The sequence below is a fragment of the Saimiri boliviensis genome, chromosome 9 (genome assembly GCF_048565385.1).
Source record: "Saimiri boliviensis isolate mSaiBol1 chromosome 9, mSaiBol1.pri, whole genome shotgun sequence".
Taxonomy (NCBI): domain Eukaryota; kingdom Metazoa; phylum Chordata; class Mammalia; order Primates; family Cebidae; genus Saimiri; species Saimiri boliviensis.
Window position 1 is genome coordinate 112,195,746 of NC_133457.1, and position 12,808 is coordinate 112,208,553.

A 12,808-nucleotide genomic window follows, 5' to 3' on the forward strand; every position below is an offset into this window, starting at 1 on the left:
GGCAAAACCCCGTCTCTACTAAAAATACAAAAATTAGCCAGGCATAGCAGTGCACATCTGTAATCCCAGCTACTTGAGAGGCTGAGGCAGGAGAATCACTTGAATCCAGAGGCAGAGGTTGCAGTGAGCCAAGATCGTGCCCCTCTACTCTGGCCTGGGCAACAGAGTAAGAGTCCGTCTTAAAAAAAAAGGCAACACAGCACTATATAAAGGCAGGCCTAGAAATCAATGGAAAACAGTGCAGCCAGTGGCCAGCAGTTCAGGACCAGCCTGAGCAACACAGAAAGACCCCCACCTTTACCCAAAAAAATTTAAAACTTAGCTGAGCACAGTGGTGTGCACCTGTAGTTCCAGCTATTGGGATGCTGAGGTGGGAGGATCACCTGGGCCCAGGAGTTCTAGGTTACAATGAGCTATAATCGTGCTACTGCACTCCAGCCTGAGTGACAGAACAAGATCCTATCTCCATTATCTCTTTAAAAAAGAGACGGGTTGATAGGTGCAGCAAACCACCATGGCACATGTACACCTATGCAACAAACCTGCACACTCTGCACATGCATCAAAATTTTAAAAAAAGAAAAGAAAATCAAAAGTAAAAATCAATGTATACAAAAAAAAATTGAGAGTCCAGAAATAAATCCCTACATTTATGGTCAGTTAATTTTCCACAAGGATGCCAAGGCAATTAAATGGAGGAAAGAACCATCTTTTCAATAAACGACGCAACTGAATATCCACGTGCAACAAAATGAGGCTGGCCCCTCCTCATACCACACACAAAAATGGACTCAAAATGGATCACGGACCTAAATGTAAAAGCTGAAACTATCAAACTGTCAGAGAAAACATAGGAGTAATTCCTTGTGGCCTTAGGTTAAGAAAAGTGCTCTTAGCTACGACCAAATGCACAAGCAACTAAAAAGAAAATAAAGTGAATTTCATCACAATTTGAAACTTCTGTACTTCAAATGACACTATCAAGAAAGTGAAAATAAATAAAATTCAAAAGGAAGGGAAAAGCCAATCTGCATAATGTAGAAAAACAGGATCAATTACACATCTGATGAGGAACTGTACCCAGAATATATAAAGAACCTTTACAACTTAACCACAAAAAGATGAATAACAGCATTAAAAAACAGGTGTAAGACTTGAAAAGACATTTCTCCAAAGAAGAGATACAAAAGTCTGATAAGCAGACAGAAAGATGTTCGACATCATTTGGGAAAATGCAAAACAAAACCCAAATGAGATGCCACTTCACATCTAGTGAAATAGCTATAATCCAAAAAATGAGTAACAAGGGTTGGTGGGGATATGAAGAAATTAGAACCCTCCTACATTGCTGGTAAAAATAGAAAATGGTGCAGCAGCTTAGGAAACCAGTTTGGCAATTCCCTTGCAACACCGTGATCCAGCCATACCTGAAGCCATCTATCCATGGCTTTTCAGTTATGTAAGCCTATTTATTATTTACATATATGTGCTGTATAAGTCGGCTTGGGCTAGTTTTTCCATCTCTTAGTTGAAAAAGTTCCTACTGCTTCACAAAGTCAGAGAGAGTGCACAGATTTGGAATCTCGAAGATGTCCCAGTTAGTCTCAGACAGGCATAAAATGTGGGTATCTTCAAAGCTAATGAGAGCTTGAGTGATACTAACAAAGTCTCACCTGCAAAAGGAGGGAGGTGAGGAGGTTCCTGCCCGATTCAGAACTGAACGGACTGTCCTAATAAGTTAGAAGAGTCAGGTTCAAAGAAGACATACTATTGTACTAAAACCCTGGAATTCATATCCAAAGTGAAACAGATACATGACCTTACAGGGCTTGGCCCAGAGAAGAGTGTTTCTGGAAGGAACCCAAGAGGTGCTTCCTAAGCATCTTGGGTGAACTACATTATGAAGAAGCCCAGTGGATCTGTAGGACCTCAAGGAATCCAAGGTGACCAATGTAGGTGACCGCTGTTTGATTGAATTAATCCACTCTTACCACCATTTGGAGCTTTCTCACAAGAGAGGGGGATACCCTGTAAGGTAGTGAGTTCCCCATCACTAGAGGCATCAATGACAGATTCAGGCCCACTAAAGCCTTATTCTAGCTCAAACCCAGTCTCAGATCATGAAACTCGGAAGCCCTGTGGTCAAGAGAATGGGTCTTAGGAGAAGGGAGGCATGGTCTCCGCCACGCCTCCACCACTTCTCAGCTGTGTGACCTTGCACAGGTGACCTCACCTCTCTAAAGCCAAGTTTGCACATCTGTGAAAGAGGGGAGGAGTCGCCTCCTGAGGCTAACGCAAGGATCCAACGGAGTGATGAATGTAAAAGTCTTGGCACCCAGTAGGAACACAATATTTGCCATCATCATCATTATTTCTGTGGTAATAGTGGCTATTTCTTATTACTTCTGTATAGCAGGAATAACAGTAAAAGTCGAAGTCATGCTCATCATAACAGCTAGCATCTACTCAGTACTTTCTGTGCACAAAGCACCTCTCTAAACTCAAGTGCTTTAAGTCATTTCATCCTCGAATCATTCCAGTGAGGTAAGTCCTATTATCATCCCCACTCTATATATGAGGAAACTGAGGCACAGAGCAGTTAAAGGCCTCTGCCCAAGGCCACAGAGACAGAAAGTGGAGCTTGGTAGATGCCAACCACATCTACAGGCCCATCTAGAAATAGTTATAGCTGGAAATGAACACCCCCAAATCAGACTCTTAGGACACGCAATGTCTGAGCAGGGCAGGCAGGCCCTGGGGATCTTTTAGAAAACTAGAGAGCAGGGAAGGGAGGGGTGTGCGAGGGCCACCCTGCGAACCAGCAGCAGAAGCCCCTCCAGGAGCCAGGCTGGGTGGCCTTCCCCAGCATCCGCCGCCCAGCCCCATGTGGTTTCACGAGTGGGGCCCCAGGCAAAGCCTTCCTAGAAGAGAGGATGTCGGCGTGGAGGAGCCCAGGCTTCCGTGAGATGCCCCACCTCCCTCTTGTCCCTGCAATCACATTTACTCAAAGGATGCCCACAGGTGCCCGCTCTGAGCAGCGCCTTCGTGTCCCCAAAAGTGTGTACCTTGCCCCCAGCAGGGCCGTTAAGAGGCAGCCTGATGCGCAGGGTCTCAAACCCCAGGGCAACAAATGAACGTGGCTGGGGCCAGCTCCTCCTGGCTCACTCAGCCTCGCCCGAGGCCCAGGAGAGGACTGGGGGAAGAATAAAGGGCTCAGAGGAAGAGATGGTGGCAGGGAGAGAAGAAGACGAGCTGCAGAGGCCTGCTGCTTCCACCTGCTCCTCTCTTGGGCCATAGAGTCCAGGAGAGGTCATCCCAGCCAGCTCCCGGTGTGGACATGTGACTAAAGCCTGACCATCCATCCTCCCAGCCACACAAGGAGAGTGTGGGACCCACGCTGAGCCAGTAGGCCGCGGACTGGGACTTCCTATGTGAACGCCAGGAAAGGTATGCCCTCCTCTCCCTGAGGCTGCTGGTGACCAATGATGCCACCATGAGAAAGCAGCCTCCTGAGCACAAGGCTGGCACTGAGAGAAACAGAGCAGGATGTGGAGAGACAGAGTTAGGACAGCATCCCCTGAGCCCTGGATGCAGCTATGCCTCAAGTCAGACCTACCTTCGGTCTTTTCTGTTTTCTATTCTTTTTTTTTTAAGCAAGTTTAATTAACAAGGTCATAAAAACAATAAAATAGGTTTTCAGTCACTGGCGAGTGAAATCGTAAGAAGAATCCATAAACCCACAGTGTGAAAACAAAGCTGCGACTATCACTGGAAGATGTGACAATATCCACCATTCCCTGAGACCTGGGGTTGGTGAGGGCTTAGAAAGAGACATGGGGATTGTAAAGCCATACTGTCCTCTCCACTAAGAGAAACAGGCGTCCCATGGAGAGAGGGGGTAGTGCCACCAACGGGGTCTGGGTCGAGCAGGACAACAACCACTTTCTGGGGACACCTCGGCCAACTCCAGGAAGGGGCCGATCTTGCACTCAGTGACTTGCCGCCATGCACACAGGCCTGCCAAAGGCTCCACCACCTAAGCTCAGGAAGCCTGGCATGCTCCTGTGCCCACAGTGCTAAAGACCCTTGCGGCCATACACAGGGTGACAACAGAATGCAAATGAAGAGGTGCTAAGGACACTCACCACCACTTAAAAGAAAAAAAGGAAAACAAAACAAGAAGCGAAAAACATCTGGAAGTCCAAGAAAACCCAGAAGTGAAAAGCTGCCCAGCACAGCAAAAAACCCACAAACACCCTCCATGCATGCAAATCACATGCAGATTTCACGCAAATATATTTCCAAGTTTAACGATTTCAGCCTCTGCTGCATGTCTAGGAAAACTGTAGTCCCACCAATTAGGAATTAGTAGGAGAAAAGAAATAATCCTCGTGGGTTTTAAAAATGCCTTTCTTCCACTCAGAGACGTGAAGTGGGTAGAGCAGGAAGAGGGCTCCTGTCAGGAAGTTCACGTTCTGGCTTTGATGAGGATGCGCTGTGTGACCCTGGACGAGTTGCCTCCTCGTTCTGCGCCTACGCCTCCTGGCTATGCAAGGTAGTGATCAGACTGAGCTCAACGTTATCGCCAGCCTCTGTCAGCAAAGCAGAAGCTCTGGCCACCCTGGGCTTGGGCTGTAACAATTGGCTTGGCCGAGTGGTGGCTGCACCCTTACAAGGGACACGTGCTCTCTAGTCTGCCACGGTTCTCATCCACCTTGCTAAGTTACAACCCAGCTACTCATTTCCTGCACCTGCCCTGCAGGTGTCTGTTTGTGACTCTAGGTTAGTAGGTCTCTAGCGACCCTCCAGGTTCTGACACTCAGGAGCTCCATGTCCAGCCTTTCAAAGAGGCCCCAGCACGGCTTGCCGTGCAGTCCCACACCTCTTGCCCCACTTCCAGGCTCTGCACAGGCATCTCTCTAGAAAAGAGGGTAAAACTGCGAGAGACAAGCCGAGGCGGGCGGATCACAAGGTCAAGAGATGGAGACCATCCTGGCCAACATGGTGAAACCCCCTCTCTACTAAAAAATACAAAAATTAGCTGGACGTGGTGGTGCGTGCCTGTAATCCCAGCTACTCAGGAGGCTGAGGCAGGAGAATTACTTGAACCCAGGAGGTGGAAGCTGCAGTGAGCCGAGATTGTACCACTACACTCCAGCCTGGCGCCTGGCGACAAAACAAGACTCTGTCTCAAAAAAAAAAAAAAAAAAAAAACTGTGAGAGATGGTAACTACCATCTGATGGTGGTGATGGTGGTGATGATAATGGTGGTGGTGGTGGTGGTGGTGGTAGTTTTAAATTCCACTTTAGTGGAAGAAAAAAATTTTTTAAATAAAAGGAATAAAGGAAAAAGGGCAACTAAGTCAAAAGAAAACTAAAACTCCAAAATAAAACACGGAAAGAGACAAAAACATCAAGAGAAAGAGGGTCAATAAAAATCAAAAAGAAAGATGGTAGAGCCAAGTTCAAATATATCAACAATAAATATAAGTGGACTAAACTCTCCTGTCAGAAGATATTATCAGATCGGATTTTAATTGAACTCCACGGAGTTAACAAAAAAAGCACCTAAAGTCTAAGGCATCAGATAGGTCAACCACAAAAGGAGAAACAAGGTATTTCAGGAAAACACCAGTCAAAAGAAACTTAATGTAGTTATGTTAATATTGGAAAACACAGACATTGAGACAATAAAAATAGCTAATATTAAGCACTTCTAAGCATTTTACAGGTATTTTTCATTTAATCTTGATAATAACCAATAACCAGGGAACTATTTCACAGGAGAAAACTGAGGCACACAGAGTTTAAGTCAGATTTCAAAGAGGCAATGCTAACAAGGGCAGGAGCTAGGATTGATCAACATAAAAATCAGTACAGTATTCAAGTCGCCGACATTTCACAAGCATGACCATTTACTCAGTAAAATGCAAAATGATTTCCCGAGTCTTCTCATGCACTGTCTCATCTGACCTTCACAGCAAGCCTGGGAGGTAACTACCACGCCCGTTTTACAGATGGGAAAATGGAGACACAGAGAGGTTCAGCAACTTGCCCTTGGTCACACAGCTAAGAAGAGGTGGAGCTGGATTTCTGAATTCACTCTTAACCACACACAGTGTAGGGGACAATACAATGCAGGCTGGACCCCACAAAGGGTGACCTGAGAAGGCTCCTTTGAAGATGGGGCATCTGAGCATAGCTTTGAAAGGAAGAGGTGACAGCAGGACCCCCCCCCCCTCAAAAAGGGGTGTCCCGAGGTTAGTGCTCACCACACAGGAAAAAGTCTGAGCAGAGGCTGGTACAGTTTGAGGCTCTGGGGCAGCTGTGGGCGAGGTGTCGGTGCTCGGCCCGAGAGACAGGATGAAGGGGTGGGCACCGTGGTTGGGGGAGGATGGAGTCCGGGCAGAGGGGGCTATAGCGAAGAGATCTCTGACTTCCTGTGCTTTCCCAGCAAGACAGTGACAATGCCCAGTCCCCGGCAGATGGGGAGCTCACGGCATCGCATCAGTCAAATGAAAACGCCAAAGAGAGAACCCAAAGTATCCAGAATAAACAGAAGGACTCTGGGAAGTCAAAAGAACAACTGTCCAAAAGAAGACGGGCAAAGGATGTGAAAAGGTAACTCTCATGAAATTCACCCCCCTCCGCGGCCACCACCAGGTCCACATACCTCCTACCCGAACCACTGAAGTCAAGCACTCCCTGACTCCACTGTAACTCCCCCACGGTCCATCCTCCACACACAGCCAGAGGGATCCCATTAGAACTAAGGCGGATCCTGCTGCTCCCATGTTCAAAACCTTCCTGTGGTTTCCACCTCACTCAGATGGAAAATTGAGACCCCACAACGGTCCACAAGGCCGTACCTGACCTGGCTGCATTACCTCTCTGACCTTACTCCCTTGCTCTCACCCTATCCGCTCCTCCCCAGCCACATCAGGAAGACTCGTGCCCAGGGCCTTCGCACCGGCTGTTCTCTCTGAAACAATTTTCCCCGAGGTACCCTCCTGACTCCCTCCTTCACCTCTTTCAGGTCTTTGCTCCAATGTTTCCTTCTCAGTCCAGCGTTCGCTGACCGTATTATCTAAAACTGCAACCACGAGGGACTCCGGGACTCCGGGTCCTTACTCATCCTCTGAGCCTGATATATATTTTTTCCACAGCACCCAACTATTCCGTCTAAACAAGCATACACATTTCCTACTCATTCATCTCCCCCAAGAAGAATGTCAGTTCCAAGGGGGCAGGGGTTTAAGCTGTTTTTGTTCACTTTGTACCTCTACCACCTCAAGCAGTACCTGACACATACTAGTTGCTCAATAAACAGGTGGTGAATGAATGAATGGCTTCAAGAACCCTAAACACTGCAGCACCAACTGTGGCTCTCTCTTGGAGGACACTAGGAAGACAGAAAGAGGTTTCCTGAGACAGTAGTATTCTATACTGTGTGAGTCACTGTTTTCAATGTTGGCTTCTCCCCTTCCCCCTCCACCCATCCCACATAAAGCCTGCTCGTGTGCCACCTAAAATCCTTTGGAAAGCTATGAGTAGTATACATCCACGCTCCAGGAAACACATCACTCCCAGCTGTCCCCCTTCACCAAGAATTAAGGTCAACACGTCCCTGGCAATGGACTTCACTCAGTCCATCCCAGAAGCGCTGACCTCAGTATCAGCCACATTCTACCCAGTCAAGCAGACAGAGGTAACAGCCAAATGACAAGGTCCTCGTGCTGTGCTTGGGTGACAGCTGCGTCAGCCACAGACAGACGTGGGGGGGTGCAGGAGACACCAGAGGCCGTGCACAGATCCAAGGCTGTACCCCACGCAGCCATTCGGCAAAAAAACATCCCTGGATACAACCCCACTAGAGCAGCTGTTCCAAACAGGTCCCAGGACGTGTCCTGCTGAGACCCACAATATTTAACAAGTTCTGAATCAAGCTAATACTTGGACATTAGTAACTTCCACATAAAAGTCCCATTTTCCGGATTCCAAACAGTTGGCAAGATGGAGGTGGCCTTTCCACACTCATTCACTAAGTAACCGGGGCATCTACTCTGTGCAGGCACTGTTCCAGGCACTGGAAAAACAGGCCCAAATCCCTGCCCTTGGGGAACTGACGTCCCAAAATCAATCAGGACACCAAGCATCCCAGGACGGAACGGGAGCCAGCGAGCAGTGCTATGAAGAAATATAAAAGCAAAGTAAAGGGGACAGAGAATGGCAGAGGCAGCTCCTCTATCACAGTGGTGGCCAGAAAAGGCCTCAGACAGGGGGCACTGGAGCAGCAGAAGCCAGACAAAGATGAGCAGTGAGCCTCAGGAGAAGTGGGGTAAAATGTCCCGGCAGAAGAAAGAGCAGGCGCAAAGGCCCTGAGGCCGAAAGTTGCTTGTTCCGCTCGCAGAACTTCAGGAAGCAAGCCTGGCCCAGCAGAGAAGAAGACAAGGTCGGAGGCGAACATAGGTGAGATCAGGTAGGACCTTGCAGGTAGCAATGGCAAAGAACTTGGATCTTATTCTGAGTGAGCAGAGAGCTCCGGGAGGGTTGTCCCGGAAGAAGTGACATGAACTGACTTCAGTTTAGCTGCCGAGCTGAGAGCAGCCTGCAGAGGACAAGGGCAGAGGCAGAGAGGCCCGCTGGGGCCGTGGCAGTGGCCCAGCACGCGGGGAGTGGAGGTGCTAGGAAGCAGCTGGACTCCGGACGGGGTCTGAGAGCAGAGCCAACAGGAGCTCCTCATGGCAAGACATGGGGGGCGGGGAAGGAGGGGCACCAAACATAACCCCAGGGTTTGGCCTGAGCAACCAGAAGGACGGAGGGCCGTCTGCTGAGATGGGGATGAGGGGCTGGTGGGAAGTCTGGCGAAAGGCGTGAACCTGGCATCTGGTTTTGAACATGCTCCGTAAGAGATGCCTAGCAGACCCTCAAATGCAGAAACTGAACGGGCTGGATCACAAGTCCAGGGTCTAGGGGAGAGGTCCTGGTTGAAGTCATCTGCGTAGAGACAGAGTTTAAGGCCATGGGAACGTCCACACAAATCCTATACATGGACCTTCAGAGCAACATGACTCACAATGGCCAGACAGTAGAAACGGCCCAAATGTCCATCAGCCAATGAGTAGATAAACACACGTGGTGCAGCCCACAACGGAAGATGATTCAGCCACAAAAAGGAAGGAGGCGCCGACACACGCTCCAGCGTGGACGAGCCTGGAGGACACAAGCCTAAGTGAAGCAAGCCGGGCACGGAAGACAAGCACTGTGCGATTACCCTTGTAGGAAATCTCCAGAATAGGCGAACTGACAGAGGCAGAAAGTAGACCAGTGGCCTTTGGGGGCGGGAGCTGGGAAGTGAGCGTTTATGGGTCCAGTGTTTCTTTGGTGGGTGACAAAGATGTTCTAAATTTATTGTGGTAATGGTTGCACAACCCTTGAGTATACTTTCTTTTTCTTTTCTTTTTATTTATTTTTTTTTTTTGGAGATGGAGTCTCGCTCTGTTGCCCGGGCTGGAGTGCAATGGTGTGGTCTCAGCTCACTGCAACCTCCATCTCCTGGTTTCAATTGATTCTCCTGCCTCAGCCTCCTGAGTAGCTGGGATTATAGGTGCCCACCACCAAGCCCGGTTAATTTTTGCATTAGTAGACATGGGGTTTCATCATGTTGGTCAGGCTGGTCTAGAACTCCTGACCTCATGATCCACCTGCCTCGGCCTCCCAAAGTGCTGGGATTAAAGGCGTGAGCCACCACACCCAGCCAGGGTATCTTTTGTTTTCACAAAGGGCCACAGAGTGGATGAGGCCACCACAGGAACAAGTCTAGATACAGAAAAGACCAAAGGACTAAGCCCAGGGCCCATCTCTCCTCAGAGGTCCCGGAGATGAGGAAGCAGCAGATGAGGAGACCAAGATCAAGTGGCCAGAGAGCTGGGGGCAAAGGTGGCAGCTGCCCGAGACAGGATGTGTCCCCTGCAGTCACCCCCAGGATGGTCCCTGCCCCCACTGCACACACCAAGCCCCCACGGGGCCCAGCCCAAGACTGGAAGCTCCAAGCGGGAGAGCCTGGGTTTGTCCTGTTCACGGCTGTGGAGAGCAAGCAGGGACACAGATGTGTGCATCACCAGGAAAAAACTGAGAGGATCAGTGACGGTCAGGTCCCCCACCAGGCGCCTGCCAGCTGTGCACCAGGGGCATCCCCCTAAACCTGAACCATTGCCCTGGCAATGTGAATGGAAAACTCAACAAAGCCTGAAATGCCAAATGTCTATCCCGGGCCTGGGCCGAAGAGTCGAGATAGACTGTTCCGGCTATTCTTAGGCAATGTTCAAGTTCAGCTTTGGGGGGCTGTTCCCAAAAAGGCTTTCATTCTCGCCTCTTCCCTCTCCCTACCCAGGCTCCTTGACTTTGTGTGCCCATGCCGAGTGGGAGTTCAGCTCAAACAAGGGAGCTCAGAGGGCCGCGGGGACCCTTGCAAGGGCGTCTGAATCTGGAGGGGCCAGCGGGGGTGGGCTGGGGGTTTGAGCTCAGCTGCTTCAAGTTTAAGGGATCATCTTTGAAAATCCACTGGAAAATGTGACAGAAAGGAGGACTCCGGAGGTGGCGGGGCAGAGTTCCCCTCAGGTCCGGGCATTTGCTGATGCAAATGTTCCTGCTCTGGGTGCCAAAGGCCGGGCACACTGAGCAGTGCTGTCAGGCAGGGAGCAAGGCATGGCCCCACGGGAGTCTAAGGCCCGGCTCGCTCTCTCCCAAAAAGCCTCCCCAATCTCCTACCCAGTAAACACAGCTAGAGCGCAAGTGGGCAGTATCAACAGCCATCTGGTCAGGGGAGTGAACCGTGGCCACCCCATTGCCATTTTCTGCAGGCCATTTCCTCCATGGGTCGCTGGGCAGTTCTGTTCTCCTGGGAATCGAGAGCCCCAGAATCCCACCAGACCAAATTCTGGCCCCTGTGGAGATGGGAACAGGCCTCAGAAATGCCTGGGCCTCAGGTCAAGCTTAGAGTCCACCATAAACACAGGTCCAGCACCACTGTCTGTTAACACGTCACAGAAGCTGCAGCTCCACGTGCCTGCTGGAACCTGGACTTACGAAAGATCTAGAAATTCAACCTCAGTTCAGCTCTGAGCTATGGCTGCTTCCCATGGGTCAGCTGTTCAAGGTTTTGAAACCCAGAGGAGAAGCAGACCAGCCACAAACACAGGGCGCCGACCTCTTAGACCTCACTTAGGGAACTGAGAAGGGCGGCGTCGCTGACGCCCAAGCACTGACAGTTTAACTCCCCAAAACGCTTCTCAACAGGCAGCACAGCCGGGTGGTTAGGGGTGGTCCTCTCGAACCAGAGTGCCCGGGTTCTAACGGGGGTTCTACTGCTTATCTACTGTGTGTTCCTTTCTCTGTGCCTCAGTTGCCCTGTCTCCAAAATGGGGCTAATCACAGTGCCTACCTTGTTGAGTCGCTGTTAGGACTAAGTCCATGCTTACTCGTCATAACAACCCCATAAATACCATTAACAGGAAGCCTATGCTTCAATGACAAACTGAGGCACAGGGAAGTACAGTGACTTGCCCAAGGTCACACAGCCCATAAATGACAGAGAAATTCAAACGCAGACTGCTTATGGCTGCAACGCCGGGCTCTCACCCAGGGGTCGGCACACACATTTTTGTTACAAAGCGCCAGATGGTAAATATTTTAGGCCCTGCTGGCCACATCCACTCTGCTACATATTCTTCTTGGGTTTTGTTTGTTTGTTTGAACAAACCTTTTTAAAAAAAGAGTAAACACCATTCTTAGCTCATAGGCTATACAAAAACAGGCCATGGGTTGTATTTGGCCCAGAGGCCACAGTTTTGCCAATCCCATGTCTAACCACTACACTACACCTCCTCTGGATGCTGGCAACTAACTCAAGTTTGAAAGACACACCACACAGATGAGACGAAGCACATGTACAGGCCCGATTTGGTCCACAGGCTACCAGTTTACAAGTTTCACCCAAAGCTTCTTCCACACCCAGGTGAAGACCTGAGCTACAGCATTTCCAAGACCTGTTTAGGGATCAAAGCCATGGTAAGAACAAGCACTGAAGTTCCTTTCGAGATTGCTGAGAGAGATCAACAGCAGGAGCGGGGCAGAGGAGGCACAGGAGAGCCGGGTCCACCCTGACAGCTGCGCACAGCAAAGGCCTATGTTCATGGGCAGAGCTGATGGCCCCAGGGTCTGGCCCAGCTCAGAGACTCCAGCATCACCCACCTTCTCCAGCAGAAAACCAAGATGAAGAATGTCCTCATGCCCTTTCCCTCTCCCTTCCCATCCAGTTCATGAAGCGAAAATATAAAGGCCCCTGTACGCAGGTGTGAGAATGAGACCCCACCAGCCAAATTAACCACCACCCCGCAGGGAACCCGGGACACAGCTGCCTTCAGGACAGAGCCAGGACAGGCTCTGGCCAACAGCCATTTTGTTCAACCATTTCCAAGGGTTGACACCCTGGGCTGAGAGAAGTGGACGGTGGGAGAGCCAACCCCAAGGCTCGGGATTTGTCCAGCAGCTAACCTGAAGCCTAGAATCAAGTCTAGCCTTCTCCATCCCCACACAAGCAGCAAATCTTCCCTGCTTTGCCCATCCAAGAAAAAGCCAGGGCTGGCAACAGGGAAGGAAACAGCAGGTGTACGGATGGCTGCATTTGCCCAGCTAGTGCCTATGCCTGCCTTCACCCTGCCTTCCACAAACAGCTCAGAATTTGGTCAGGTGGGGTTCATCTGTCCTCACTCATGGCCTGTAGGACCCAGTGATTGGTTCAAGGTTG

The 12,808-nt window shown here is 49.9% G+C and overlaps 1 protein-coding gene across 3 annotated transcripts in view; it reads right to left on the minus strand.

The window, feature by feature from the left end:
• The window catches only part of PREX1 (phosphatidylinositol-3,4,5-trisphosphate dependent Rac exchange factor 1), a 201,073-nt gene that overhangs the window by 86,824 nt on the left and 101,441 nt on the right, over positions 1-12,808 (minus strand). The gene's annotated exons all lie outside the window — the stretch shown is intronic.